The sequence below is a fragment of the Oryctolagus cuniculus genome, chromosome 2 (genome assembly GCF_051225735.1).
Source record: "Oryctolagus cuniculus isolate XC-2025 breed Fujian yellow rabbit chromosome 2, ASM5122573v1, whole genome shotgun sequence".
NCBI classification, from domain to species: Eukaryota; Metazoa; Chordata; class Mammalia; order Lagomorpha; family Leporidae; genus Oryctolagus; species Oryctolagus cuniculus.
This window is the reverse complement of record NC_142868.1, coordinates 85,059,014-85,073,399: the sequence shown is the minus strand read 5'-3', so window position 1 is coordinate 85,073,399 and position 14,386 is coordinate 85,059,014.

The following is a 14,386-nucleotide window of genomic DNA, read 5'->3' as shown; positions in this document are numbered from 1 at the left end:
CAATGGATAAGCAACAGACATCTATTTCTCAAAGCGCTGGAGGCTGTGAAGTGTAAGATCAGTGTGCTGGCATGACTGGTATCTGGTGTGGGCTGCTCTCCCTGCCTCAAATGGAGATGACACTGATACTGTGTGCTCATAGGCAAAGGCAGCAGGGCACAAAGGGCTGAAGGCAGTGAGAGGCCTCTTCTTTTTTTAATTTTTTTTTGTAATGTTCTTTTCAGGGAATGTGATTTTTATCTTTTTTTTTGTTTTTTAAAAGATTTATTTATTCATATTTGATAGGCAGAGATACAAAGAGAGAAGGAGAGAGAGAGAGTGAGAGAGAGAGAGAAATGGAGAGTGAGATCTTCCATCCATTGGTTCACTCCCTAAATGGCTGCAACTCCTGGGGCTGGGGCAGGCCAAAGCCAGGAGCCAGGAGCTTCCTCAGGGTCTCCCATGTGGGTGCAAGGGCCCAAACACTTGGGCCATCTTCTGCTGCTTTCCCAGGCACATCAGCAGGGAGCTGGATTGGAAGGGGAGCAGCCAGGACTCAACCGGCACCCATGTGGGATGCCAGTACAGCAGTGACTTTACTTGCTGCACCACAGCGCCAGCCCCAAAACAGCATCTTAGGGAGGAACAGACACAGTGGGGGCTCCGCAGCTCAAAAAAAGAAAGGATTTTGAACTGCACCATCTTTTCTTTTTTTATTTTATTTTTTTGACAGGCAGAGTGGACAGTGAAAGAGAGAGACAGAGAGAAAGGTCTTCCTTTGCTGTTGGTTCACCCTCCAATGGCCGCCGCAGCCGGTGCCCTGCGCTGATCCGAAGGCAGGAGCCAGGTGCTTCTCCTGGTCTCCCATGGGGTGCAGGGCCCAAGCACTTGGGCCATCCTCCACTGCACTCCCGGGCCACAGCAGAGAGCTGGCCTGGAAGAGGGGCAACCGGGACAGAATCCGGTGCCCCGATCGGGACTAGAACCCGGTGTGCCGGCACCACAAGGCAGAGGATTAGCCTAGTGAGCAGCGGCGCCAGCCCATCTTTTCTAAATTTAAAATACTCATGGCAGTGAACACGTTTCAGGGCTAACTTTTTTAAGTCTTTCTACAATATTTACTGTAAAAACTTATTGCAAATGACAAACACTATGTGCTTCTTGCTTCGTGATTTACAGGCTTTTCCCACCTCTCTTCCAAAGATGAATATACTGGAAAAAGTTCACATTTCTCAAGTCATGACAGAAGGAAATGCTAAAGGTAGAGCTGATTTTTGTAAGGGGTGTGGGAATTCTTTGAGGTGAAATGTAAGCACCAGGAAATCCCAGAGACCACCACGGCAGGGGAGAAACATTTCATGTACGTTAAATTAAGAAATGGCATTTGACATTGAATTTTTCCTCCTCAGCTCACAAGCTGCTGACTTAACTCAAATCTGTCCTAATTGAGGGTTTTGTTTGGCTCAAAAACAAACTCTTTAAAAAAAAAAAGAAGGTACAAATGTCCACATATTACATGCCATTCCTAATTATCAAATATAAATGACAGTGCTGAATTGGCTCAGCTTTCCATTCCAGACATCACATATGGGATTAAGTTCAATAAAGACAAAATGTATTGAAAGTACCAGAAATATAAAACTTATGTCCATCAAATATACTTTGCACATTCCATCTTAGGATTTCTTATCATAGGTTTTAATGATATGAAATGAAGTCAGTTTCATACTTATCCACAAGACCACAATGTAACACTCCCCTCTGAAATTATAGGACTTCTATAATTTTGTGATATTGAAAATTGTGTCACTGGCAAAAACATTCTAGTTTCTTAAATTCAACTTCTTTTTTGTGAAGTTATTGAGCTTCATAACCATGTCCCCACTAGAACTATAGACAAGGAATACAAAATCAGTCCTTTGGTTCTGAGAGAAAAGTATGGAAGACATTTTTATGCCTCTCTGAAGGGGGTTTGACAACCTACTCACAACACCAGGTATCCTAACTCAACTGAACTGGTGTGGGCCATGGTCTCTTCGTGCACCATTGAAACAGATAGTGAAGAGAGAATTAGAATTAACAGGAGGGCAATTAGTTCTCAGAATCCTATGTCTTGTTCTATTGTCTGGGTTAAAATAAAGACTAAAAAAAGCTCATTAACTGACAAGTTACTCGCTTTTCCATCAATATCTCATCTCCATCCAGGAATTGTTAGGGTGCTGTCATAAATGCAAAGGAATAGGGGATACAAGACATAACAGAATGGCATGCTGCTATTAATAATTTATTTTTGTTTCCAAAAAGCCAAACCAAAAAGACCAAAGTTTTAGAGTTGTTATTTCATTATCCCCTTTTTGAGGTGAGATCCACTAGCACTTACTTCTCCCTAATATCCTTTTCAGTTAAGACGAAAAAAAATGATTAACAAAAATGTTAATGCTGAACTCTCCCTCCTAACCTGACTCCAGCTCATTCTCATCAGTCTTGTCAAAAATGTGAGTTTGAGCTTCTGAGAGTAGAAAGAGGTGTTTGAAAATCGATGGCTCTATTCCTTCATTGGACACAACGTGAAGAAACCTAGACTTGGCTCTTGAAGTAATTCAGGTGAGATTACTCAGCCACAAAGAGAAACCAGAGGCCACACAACCCTTCTCCCATTTATCCATTGTATCCTGGAGATTTTGCTTCTCTAAATTCCCCCAGATAATCAACTCATTCTTCCTGGGTTTTTGGTCTGCATGGGTGGACACTAACAAAAGTCATGGGTCCCAAAACATGTGGAGGAACCCAGATATGCTTTCAGTGCTGTTAGGCACCCCTTCTTGTTTCAAGTGCTTTTTTCTCTTATGTCGTTTTTGACTAACAGACCTCTGTCCTCTGTTTGAATTATTATGATGTTTAATTTTCGACATAGGCCATTCCACTACTGAGCAGCACTTCATATGTGGAGAAGTCTGTTATTTTGAACAAAACTTGTCAACCTCTCACTTCCATCAGTAGACCAAGGTATGTTTCGCAATCAGTACAAAACGGTTCGCTTCCCTACCCTAGAGCAACAGAAGAGCAAACCCTCTCCCTGAGCCTCAGTACTCTCTGAAACACAATAAGCCACTTCCATCCCAGGGGGTTTTCCCAAAGAAATTTCAAACCCAAGTCCTCTCCCCAGTTCCTCTGAGATTGACGGTTGCCATGGGGATGAGAAGAGGGGGGCGTTGTCCTCAGGCACTGTATGACTTCATCCCAGCAGAGCTCCTGCTGGGACTTAAGTGCCTGCTAAGAATTTTATAGAGGTCGGTCAGCTGGGCCTAGCAGAGGACGTGTGGGATCCCTCTGCGCTAGAATGAGAGAATATGATTTATTTAGTGCTTACTGAGCAGCTCCGACATCCCTGCCTTTCCCCCTTCACAGGAAGACACAGAGATTCCAATATTCCTATAACTCCAGGCTCCTGTTTTCAGTCATAATGCTTGGGTGGATTTCAATGGTTTGTAATTAAAGGAAGAGAGCATTCCAATAACCTTCCGCTGATTAAGGACTCACGGGTCCAGTGCATCCATCTAAAGGCAGTCAGACTCCAAATATTAAGCTCTTGGTTTTTCTGTGTCCATAAACAGGAGAAAATGACTCAGACTGGCTTCAGCAGGACTCCCAGCATAACTCACCCATTCCTGGGAATTTCAGCAGAAAATAAAGGCAGCATAGCAGGCTATTTTGCCATCTCCTGAGAAACCGGACTGTGTTCCTGGGGGGAAGCACCACTCAGAAGACAACAGGGCCATGTAAGTGGGGTACTGGCAGCCTCAAATGGGCAGCCAGGAGCCAGCCACCTAATGTAAAATCCAGGACCAGATTCTCGATTGATTTTTTTATTGGAGGAGGGGTGGGGCTTGCATTCCCTGATAGTGAAAGTCCCTGAAGATGGAAAAACCCTAGGCAAGTCTCAGACCCATCCATCATCATTATTGTGTAAGGAAATAGGAAAATTGGACCTACATTTAGTCCTTAAATACATTTAGCCACATCTTTGCCTGTTCACAGGAAGAACATCTCCTTTCATCATCAAAATCAATGTCTTGCCCAGGTATTCTTGATTAGGCAGATGTTGTCAAGAAGTCAATCTATGAAACTTCCCAAATCTAATCTTAAAAAGCATCATTATATTCTATGAGGGCAGTTTTTGGTAGCTCTACTTAATTCCCTAGAAATCTCAGGAAAAAAAAATTTTAATAATAAGGAGATTTGTCATACAGGGTAGAAATTTCAAAAAATACAAGTATGCTTTCAGCCAGCCCCTCACCATGAAGCTACTGTAGTAGGTCTATGATGTGAAGCCATATTATGAGTAAGGTTTATAAAAATTATTAGAAATTACTTATGACATACAGAAATATAACCATACAATGAATCTTCATGATCCACTACCAAACTAAGAAAAGAAAAAATGACATATAAATTTGAAACTACTCTCTTACCCCATATATCATCTCCCCAGGCTCAGAGAAACACCATCCATCCTGATTCACATGCTTTTTACTCACAAGCATTCTGTGCAAAATTAGTACACCTGCACTTTATATAAAAGATATTTTGAATATATTTTTAAAGATTTATTTATTTGAAAGACAGAGTTACAGAGAGAGGTAGAGACAGAGAGGGAGGTCTTCCATCCACTGGCTCCCCTCCCCAGATGGCCGCAATGGCCGGAGCTGCGCCGATCTGAAGACAGCAGCCCGGAGCCTCTTCCAGGTTTCCCATGTGGGTGCAGGGGCCCAAGGACCTGGGCCATCTTCTACTGCTTTCCCAGGCCACAGCAGAGAGCTGGATCGGAAGAGGAGCAGCTGGGACTAGAACTAGAGCCTATACGGGACACTGGCGCTTCAGGCCAGGGCTTTAACCCACTGCACCACAGTGCCAGCCCTGAACGTATTTTCCTGTTATTTGATTTCTTCATTCAACATTGTTGGAAAGATTCATTTATGCTGATAAATTTAACTCCACTCCACTTGTTTTCATGACTGATTAGTATTTTATTTACTTGTCTATGTTCCTGTTGACAGATATGTAAGTAGTTTTTATTTTGGATGTATAGGAAATACTTTCAACTTGAGTAGATATTGTCAGGTTGCTCTTAAAAGTAGCTTCACCAGTTGGTGAGCAGTTAAAATACCTGCATTCCAGATCAGACACCTGGGCACAGTACCCAGTCTGGCTCCAGACTTCAGCTCCCTGCTAATGCAGACACTGGGAGGCAGGGTAATGGCTCAAGTGATTGGATTCCTGCTACCCGCCTGGGAGACGTGAACTGAGTTCCTAGCTCCCAGCTCTAGCTGGGCAAAGGCCCTGCAACTGCAGGCACCTGGGGACTTGAACCAATACGTAGAAGATTCTTTCTATCTCTCCCTCTCTTTTTCAAATAAATAAAATAAATCTTTTTTTTTTTTTTTAAGTTTCCTGTCTTAGCCTACATTCTGTTGAAAAGTCTGTATTTTACTAAATGGACTGGTTGTAAATGAAAAGGCTAATGTCCTTGATAAATGTCACATCAAAAGGGAAATATTAATTGCTAGTCATTACTGAAAATATTGTTATCTTGAAAGGTCTGAGACTCTAAGAGGAAGAAAAGGAGACATGATTAATATTTATTTACAATGAGTATCAGAGCAAAGAGCAGTTGTGTTCTGAAAAGCACAGATAAGGAATAAGGCATGTGTAGAGGCCATCAGTGGCTTAAACACATAAAGGTTCACTCTTCTACATCACATATGGGAACCAACCCCTAGAAGCCATCTAAAGCTCAAGTGCCTTTTGTCTCTCTGCTCCAGGGATCTACATTTTTGACCTCTAACAGGAACGAAGTGGGAAAATCAAAAACATACCCAGTCTTTGATGAGTTGACTCCCTTGCCTTCTTATTTTTTTTCTATATATTAAAGCGGGGTGCAGAGAGTGAGGGCACACTCTCGTCTACTGGTTCACTCCTCAACTGTCTGTTAACAGCTGGGAATGGCCAGTGCTGCCCAGGTTTTCCACAGGGGTGGCAGCAACCCAAGTACCTGAGCCATTATCTGCTGCCTCCCAGGGTCTGCAATGGCAAGAAGCTCGAATCAGAAACCAGAGCCAGGCATCAAACTCAGGCATTCCAATACAACATGTGGGTGTCTTTTTTTTTTAACTTTTATTTAATGAATATAAATTTCCAAAGTACAGCTTATGGATTATAATGGTTTCCCCCCCATAATGTCCCTCCCACCCGCTACCCTCCCCTTTCCCACTCCCTCTCCCCTTCCATTCACATCAAGATTCATTTTCGATTCTCTTTATATACAGAAGATCAGTTTAGCATACATTAAGTAAAGATTTCAACAGTTTGCTCCCACACAAAAACCTAAAGTGAAAAATACTGTTTGAGTACTAGTTATAGCATTAAATCTCAATGTACAGCACACTAAGGACAAAGATTCTACATGAGGAGTAAGTGCACGGTGACTCCTATTGTTGACTTAACAAATTGACACTCTTGTTTATGGCATCAGTAATCTCCCTAGGCTCTTGTCATGAGCTGCTAAGGCTATGGAAGCCCCCTGAGTTCATCGACTCTGATCATATTTAGACAAGGCCATGGTCAAAGTGGAAGTTCTCTCCTCCCTTCAGAGAAAGGTACCTCCTTCTTTGATGACCTGTTCTTTCCACTGGGATCTCACTCGTGGAGATCTTTCATTTAGGTTGTTTTTTTTTCCCCAGAGTGTCTTGGCTTTCCATGCCTGAAATACTCTCATGGGCTTTTCAGCCGGATCCGCATGCCTTAAGGGCTGATTCTGAGGCCAGAGTGCTGTTTAGGACATCTGCCATTCTATGGGTCTGCTGTGTATCTCACTTCCCATGTTGGATCATTCTCTCCCTTTTTGATTCTATCAGCTAGTATTTGCAGACACTATTCTTGTTTATGTGATCCCTTTGGTTCTTAGTCCTATCATTATGATCAATTGTGAACAGAAATTGATCACTGGGACTAGTGAGATGGCATTGGTACATGCCACCTTGATGGGATTGAATTGGAATCCCCTGGTATGTTTCTAACTCTACCGTTTGAGGTAAGTCAGCTTGAGCAAGTCCCGAATTGCACATCTCTTCCCTCTCTTATTCCCACTCTTATATTTAACAGCGATCACTTTTCAGTTAAGTTTCAGCACTTAAGAAGAATTGTGTATTGATTACAGTATTCAACCAAAAGTATTAAGTAGAACAAACAAACAAAAAATACTAAGAGGGATAACAATCAAATACCTTGGAATAAATTTAACCAAGGATGTTAAGGATCTCTACGATGAAAATTACAAAACCTTAAATAAAGAAATAGAAGAGGATACCAAGAAATGGAAAAATCTTCCATGCTCATGGATTGGAAGAATCAATATATCATCAAAATGTCCATTCTCCCAAAAGCAATTTATAGATTCAATGCAATACCATTCAAGATACCAAAGACCTACTTCTCAGATCGGGAAAAAATGATGCTGAAATTCATATGGAGACACAGGAGACCTCAAATAGCTAAAGCAATCTTGTACAACAAAAACAAAGCTGGAGGCATCACAATACCAGATTTCAGGACATACTACAGAGCAGTTGTAATCAAAACAGCATGGTACTGGTACAGAAACAGATAGACCAATGGAACAGAATTGAAACACCAGAAATCAATCCAAACATCTACAGCCAAGTCATATTTGATCAAGGGTCCAAAACCAATCCCTGGAGTAAGGGCAGTCTATTCAATAAATGGTGCTGGGAAAACTGGATTTCCACGTGCAGAAGCATGAAGCAAGACCCCTACCTTTCACCTTACACAAAAATCCACTCAACATGGATTAAAGACTTAAATCTACGACCTGACACCATCAAATTATTAGAGAGCATTGGCAAAACCCTGCAAGATATAGGTACCGGCAATGACTTCTTGGAAAAGACCCCAGAAGCACAGGCAGTCAAAGCCAAAATTAACATTTGGGATTGCATCAAATTGAGAAGTTTCTGTACTGCAAAAGAAACAGTCAGGAAAGTGAAGAGGCAACCGACAGAATGGGAAAATATATTTGCAAACTATGCAACTGATAAAGGGTTGATAACCAGAATCTACAAAGAAATCAAGAAACTCCACAACATCAAAACAAACAACCCACTTAAGAGATGGGCCAAAGACCTCAATAGACATTTTTCAAAAGAGGAAATCCAAATGGCCAACAGGCACATGAAAAAATGTTCAAGATCACTAGCAATCAGGGAAATGCAAATCAAAACCACAGTGAGGTTTCACCTCACCCCAGTTAGAATGGCTCACATTCAGAAATCTACCAACAATAGATGCTGGAGAGGATGTGGGGAAAAAGGGACACTAACCCACTGTTGGTGGGAATGCAAATTGGTTAAGCCACTACAGAAGTCAGTCTGGAGATTCCTCAGAAACCTGAAGATAACCCTACCATTCAACCCAGCCATCCCACTCCTTGGAATTTACCCAGAGGAAATGAAATTGGCAAACAAACATGCTGTCTGCACCTTAATGTTTATTGCAGCTCAATTCACAATAGCTAAGACCTGGAACCAACCCAAATGCCCATCAACAGTAGACTGGATAAAGAAATTACGGAACATGTACTCTATAGAATACTATACCGCAGTCAACAACAAAACCCGGTCATTTGCAACAAGATGGAGGAATTTGGAAAACATCATGCTGAATGAATTAAGCCAGTCCCAAAGGGACAAATATCATATGTTCTCCCTGATTGGCGACAACTAACTGAGTACCAAAGGGGAAACTTGTTGAAGTGAAATGGACACTATGAGAAACAGTGACTTGATCAACTCTTGTCCTGACGGTTGATGTACAATGTAATACTTTATCCATTTTAGTATTTTTTTTGTTCTAGTACCATTGGTTGAACTCTGTAATTAACACACAATTATTCTTAGGTGTTTAAATTTTAACTGAAAAGTGATCCCTGTTAGGAATTTGGAAAACATTATGCTGAGTGAAATAAGCCAATCCCAAAGGGACAAATACCACTTGTTCTCCTTCATAGGTGACAACTAACTGAGCACCAAAAAGGAAACCTGTTAAAGTGAAATGAACACTATGAGAAATGGTGACTTGATCAGCCCTCACCCTGACTGTTGATGAGCAACCTAATATGTGGGTGTCTTAAATACCATCTTTTTTTTTTTTTTTTTGACAGGTAGAGTTAGTGAGAGAGAGAGACAGAAAGAAAGAAAGGTCTTCCTTCTGTTGGTTCACTCCCCAAATTAAAATACCATCTTAACTGCTGGGCCAAATACTCCCCTCTTGTTTGCTTTTAAATTTATTGTTGTCATTTTTTTCTGACTCCTTTTAAAGAGCTTTATTAAATGCCCCACATAATTCTGCATTTCATTTCTAGCCCTTGACAGCACAGTCACATCCAGCTGCAAAGGAATTGTGATGTTCTGACTGGACATGTTATGTTCTACAATAAAATTAGGATTCTGCTATTAAGAAGAGGTGGATATTTGACATTGGGTAGACAATCAGCAGCCTCAGCTTTAACAACCAAAAGGAGAAACTAGCAAATTAGGCATTAAGAAGAAAAAAGTTGGAGGAAATATTTTCTTACATCCACGTGTGTTTGGTACAAATGCTGTTGCTGGTGGCATTAGGGCCTCCAACTCCTTACAGTAAAATGTTGGGTAGCAAAATGACATTGAAAAGGCACTGTCTCCACTCTCACACATGAATAATAATGGTAGCCACACTATCAGTAGTCAGTAGACATTTGCTCAGCCGCAGCCCTCTTTCTTTGGACAAACTTACACAGAATCCCAGATAAGAATGATGAAAGGGAGAGCCTACCCAGAGGCAGTGGGCAGAGCTGGCTGGTAGGTCCTCACCACGGTCTTTCACTTGTTCTCCAGTATGACCTCTGAGTTCCTTCAGGACTTTAAGGAAGAGAAATGTGAAATCTGCTTCTCTGGATGCTGCTCTGACTTGATGATCATTTCAGGGTTTGATGACCAGGCCAAGAACAGGGCTGTGTAAGCTTTTGTCCATAAGTTTTGTCTTTCTTTCTCAATACCTGCTCACGAAGGATTTGGGGAGAAAATGTCTGTGAAGAGCCTTTTGATCTCAAGCTCTTTTTGCAAAAAATAATAATAATGATAATAGTGATGATGATGATGATAGTAATAATAATAGCTGTAAATTCTAGCCCTTTACCATGTTTCTGCGGAGCTTTTTACAAGCACAGATTAATACATATTGCATATCTTGACTTTTACTAGAATTAGATAAGCTACAAACTTAGATGTGTGTGATTGAGGGTTCCCTCGCCACCATGCTGTTTCCCTCCATGAGGTGTTACTTCTACGGACCATAAAAGCATATTCTAGATAACCTACATCCAGTCATACCTGATTTTCTTAACATCTTTTAGTTAATGCTTGGATTCTACCCAAAGGTGAGCATTAGCGGGAGAAGTTTGACTCTACTCCATGTAGTCAACTTAATAACATCACAGACAGCGGAGATGCTGTCCTACAGGAATTTTAGCAAAAATGTTGGAGTTTAAATTTCATGTGTGGCTTTTCCTTTATGAGGATTAGCTGCTGTGCAACTCCTCTAAAGAAATGCTAGAGAGAAATAAAATTATAGATAGAGACGGTATAAAACCAAGGGTGGCTTTTGAGTCACACTTCATAGGAATATAGAGCTCTTTACACTTCCCAAGTTCTCCCCATTCTACTGGGACTCCTAAACTGAAATAATAATCTCGTTTCCCCTTTAAATAATTCTTGACCAGTTTTTAAGACTAGTAGGGGAATAAAAACACATGCAAAACTTACCATCAGCATTACTAAAACATATGTAACAGCACACAGAAACTCCACAGGTCTTGTAAAAAGACCATAGAGAAAATCACCTAAAATACAGACCAAAACGTATTTGAATGAAGAGCATGAGTTTGGAGGGCAGGAAACTCACTATCCACTCTTGGCTTTGTCATTGCCCATCTGTGCCTTCTGCGCGGCCATCCTTACCTATGTTAAGTTTAGCCTCACCTCTCGTTTAACTGTGTGACAGATCTGGTTTGTCTTCCAGAGGTGTCAGGAATATTTTATTATTTAACCTAATACTCTTAAGACAAATGGAAGGAAGTATTAAATAACTCAAAACTATTACTTATTTGACAAACTCTAATGAAATAGAAGATGGTAATGCTCTCATTGAACCATGGTATTTGCATTTTATCTAAGTTAATTCACAAAATATAAATGTTCAGGATTATCTGAGACAGTGAGGCATGGCCAGTCAAGACACCACTTGGGATACTAGCATCTGATATCAGAGTGCATGGGGTCGAGTCCTGCTTCCCCTTCTAAAGTAGCTTTTTGCTAATGCACCTGGGAAGCAGCAAATGATGGACTGAATCTGTGGGTACTGCCACCCAGGTGGGAGACTCAGATGGAGTTCTGGACTCTTGGCTTCAGCCTGGTACAGTCCTGGCTGTTGTGGGCATTATGGAATTGAACCAGTGAAAGGAAGCTTTCTCTCTCACTGTCTCTCCCTCAGTCTCTGTCACTCTGCCTTTCACGCAAATAAATAAGTAAATCGGGGGGAAAAATAGTTCAAGATTACCTACTATTTTCCCTGAATCCATGACTCTTTGGTCATACTCCCATCAGGAAATCTACATCATTTAATCCTAGCTTTGCCCTCATCTTCCAAGCTTTGTTTCCATATTTAAGACATAAACTTTTACATGTAATGAATTTTTTTTTCTATCTTGAAATCAAATGGATTGCCCTTGTTCAAAGTAGTGGAAGAGTTGCTACAAACCAATGGACTTGAAGATTTCTCTGTTCAGTTCTGAGCTCATTGGGATCCTTTCTTCCTAATTTTAATAGTATCAGGCAGTCAAACAGTCCTATTTGTTGACCTTGAAATTTGGGCTTGGATCCATACTTCAGAAGTGGGAGTCAGCCCAAGTACTGTTCTTATCTGGCTGTAGCCCAAAAGTTTGGTGAAACTCCTAGAAACAAAGTGTGTATAAACAAACAAAATTAACTATGCACTATTTCCATACCATTGAATTTAAATCAAATAAATTATTTTATAAAAAAAATCACATAATGATATCTAAAGAAATTTGTGTTTGCTAAAAATATTCTTTAACAACCTGATGGGTTTTAGGAACATGGTAGGTTAGGTTTTAGGGAAATTTGTGTGACCTCCTTAAAGTAGGTTCAATAATCACTCCCAAGACACTACACTGTGGTAGGCTGTTGTCAGGGACAATTCCATGGGTGTGCCACCTTAGAAGTCTCAGAAAGCCCTATTCTCAGAGGGGCCTGTGTTTGATTGAAAGTTCCTATCACAACTTTGACATTTTTAATAATTTTATCTTTGACTCTGGATTTTTTTTTATTTATTTTTATTTATTTGATAGGTAGAATCACAGAGAGAGGGAGAGACAGAGAGAGAGAGAGGTCTTCTGTCTGCCGGTTCAATCCCCAAAATGGCCACAGCAGCCTGGGCTGGGCCAGGCCAAACCCAGGAGTCATGAGCTTCATCTGGGTCTCCCACGTGGGTACAGGGGCACAAGCACTTGGGTCACCCTCCACCACTTTCCCAGGCACATTAGCAGGTAGCTGGATCAGAAGTGGAGCAGCCGGGTGCCCATATGGGATGCTGGCACTGCAGGCCGGGGCTTTAACCTGCTGTGCCACAGTGCTAGCTCTGACCTTGGATTTTTGAAAGTGAAGTCTACAGGGACAATTAAGCAAGAACATGACAAGAGAAAATATGCACAATGGTTGTGTCCCTGTTTTCTTCTTCACATTTGTAGACAATTCCTGCAGATCACAATGCGTGGACACTTACCACATAGTCAAGCAGCTGGCTGGCCCATGAGCCAACACTTTCCATTAGAACCAGAACTTGCTTTGAAAGCAGGAAGAAGGCAATTCCACCTCAGAAATACTAATAGCCGGGGCCGGCGCTGTGGCTTACTTGGTTAATCCTCCACCTGCGGCTCCAGCATCCCATATAGGCACCGGTTCTAGTCCCAGTTGGTCTTCTTCCAGTCCAGCTCTCTGCCATGGCCCAGGAAGGCAGTGGAGGATAGCTCAAGTGCTTGGGCCCCTGCTCCCACATGGGAGACCAGGAGGAAGCACCTGGCTCCTGGCTCCTGGCTTCGATCAGTGCAGCGCCGGCCATAGCAGCCATTTAGGGAGTGAACCAATAGAAGGAAGACCTTTCTCTCTGTCTCTCTCACTGTCTATAACTCTACCTGTCAAATAAAAAAGAAAGAAAGAAAGAAAGAAAGAAAGAAAGAAAGAAAGAAAGAAAGAAAGAAAGAAAGAAAGAAAGAAAGAGAAAGAAAGAAAGAAAGAAAGAAATACTAACAGCCAAAGATCCATATTATATGAATTTTTATTTGTGATTCTTCCTTGTACTACCCAATGATGTATGTTGAAAATGTTGACACAGAAGGAAAGGGAATGGTAAGGCAACTCAGAACTCCTTCCATTTCAAACTTTCCTCATTCACCAGTAAACCAAATGTAGACTGTGTTTGTATCAAGGAGTGAAATAAAAACATTCTAGTCAGTTTTATGTGTCATTTCATTACTCCCCTAAGAACAAAGCACACATGAGGATGTACAAGCTACAAAACATAAATTGGGTGAACCTGGTGATTCCCCACCCAAGTTAAATGCCCCTACACTTGAATGAAAATTAGGAATTCCTATGGTTTGAACCTAATTTATCTCCCACACTAATGCAGGTATTTGAGACCCAAAGTCAGTAGTTAGTAATACTAAGAGGGTTGAAACCCAATTCACTCACGAAGTTTAGGGGTAGATTTGGTCACAACGGGGCATGTTCTTCTAAGGTAGCTCTCACATGAGGGCTGGCTATAAAAGCCCGAGTCTGGATCCAACTCTCTGCTTCCTTGCTCACCGTGTGATCCTTCTGCTGAACATGCTCCACCAATGCTGTCTGCCACCCCCACTGGATGCCAGGCTAACGAGGGCCTGATCTTGGACTTGACCCTCCAAAACTGTGAGCTAAATGAACCTTTTCTCTATAAAGGTAGCTGCTTCAGGTACTCCATTGTAGCAATGGACATCTGACTACACTACTGTACAATGTAAAGGTAAATGCTAACATTTGTGTTAATTATCTAAAACTTCAGTCAATTTTACTTAAAATGACATTAAACAGATAATTAACACTACATGACACATTAGGAAACGGAACACAGAAGGAAGTAAAAAGCTTTCTTTTACAAAAAGAACCTTGCATTTTTTGCTCTTCCATGTACCTTCAATTATTTGTTGTTTTGACCTTTTTCAAGGGATAATTGGCACAGA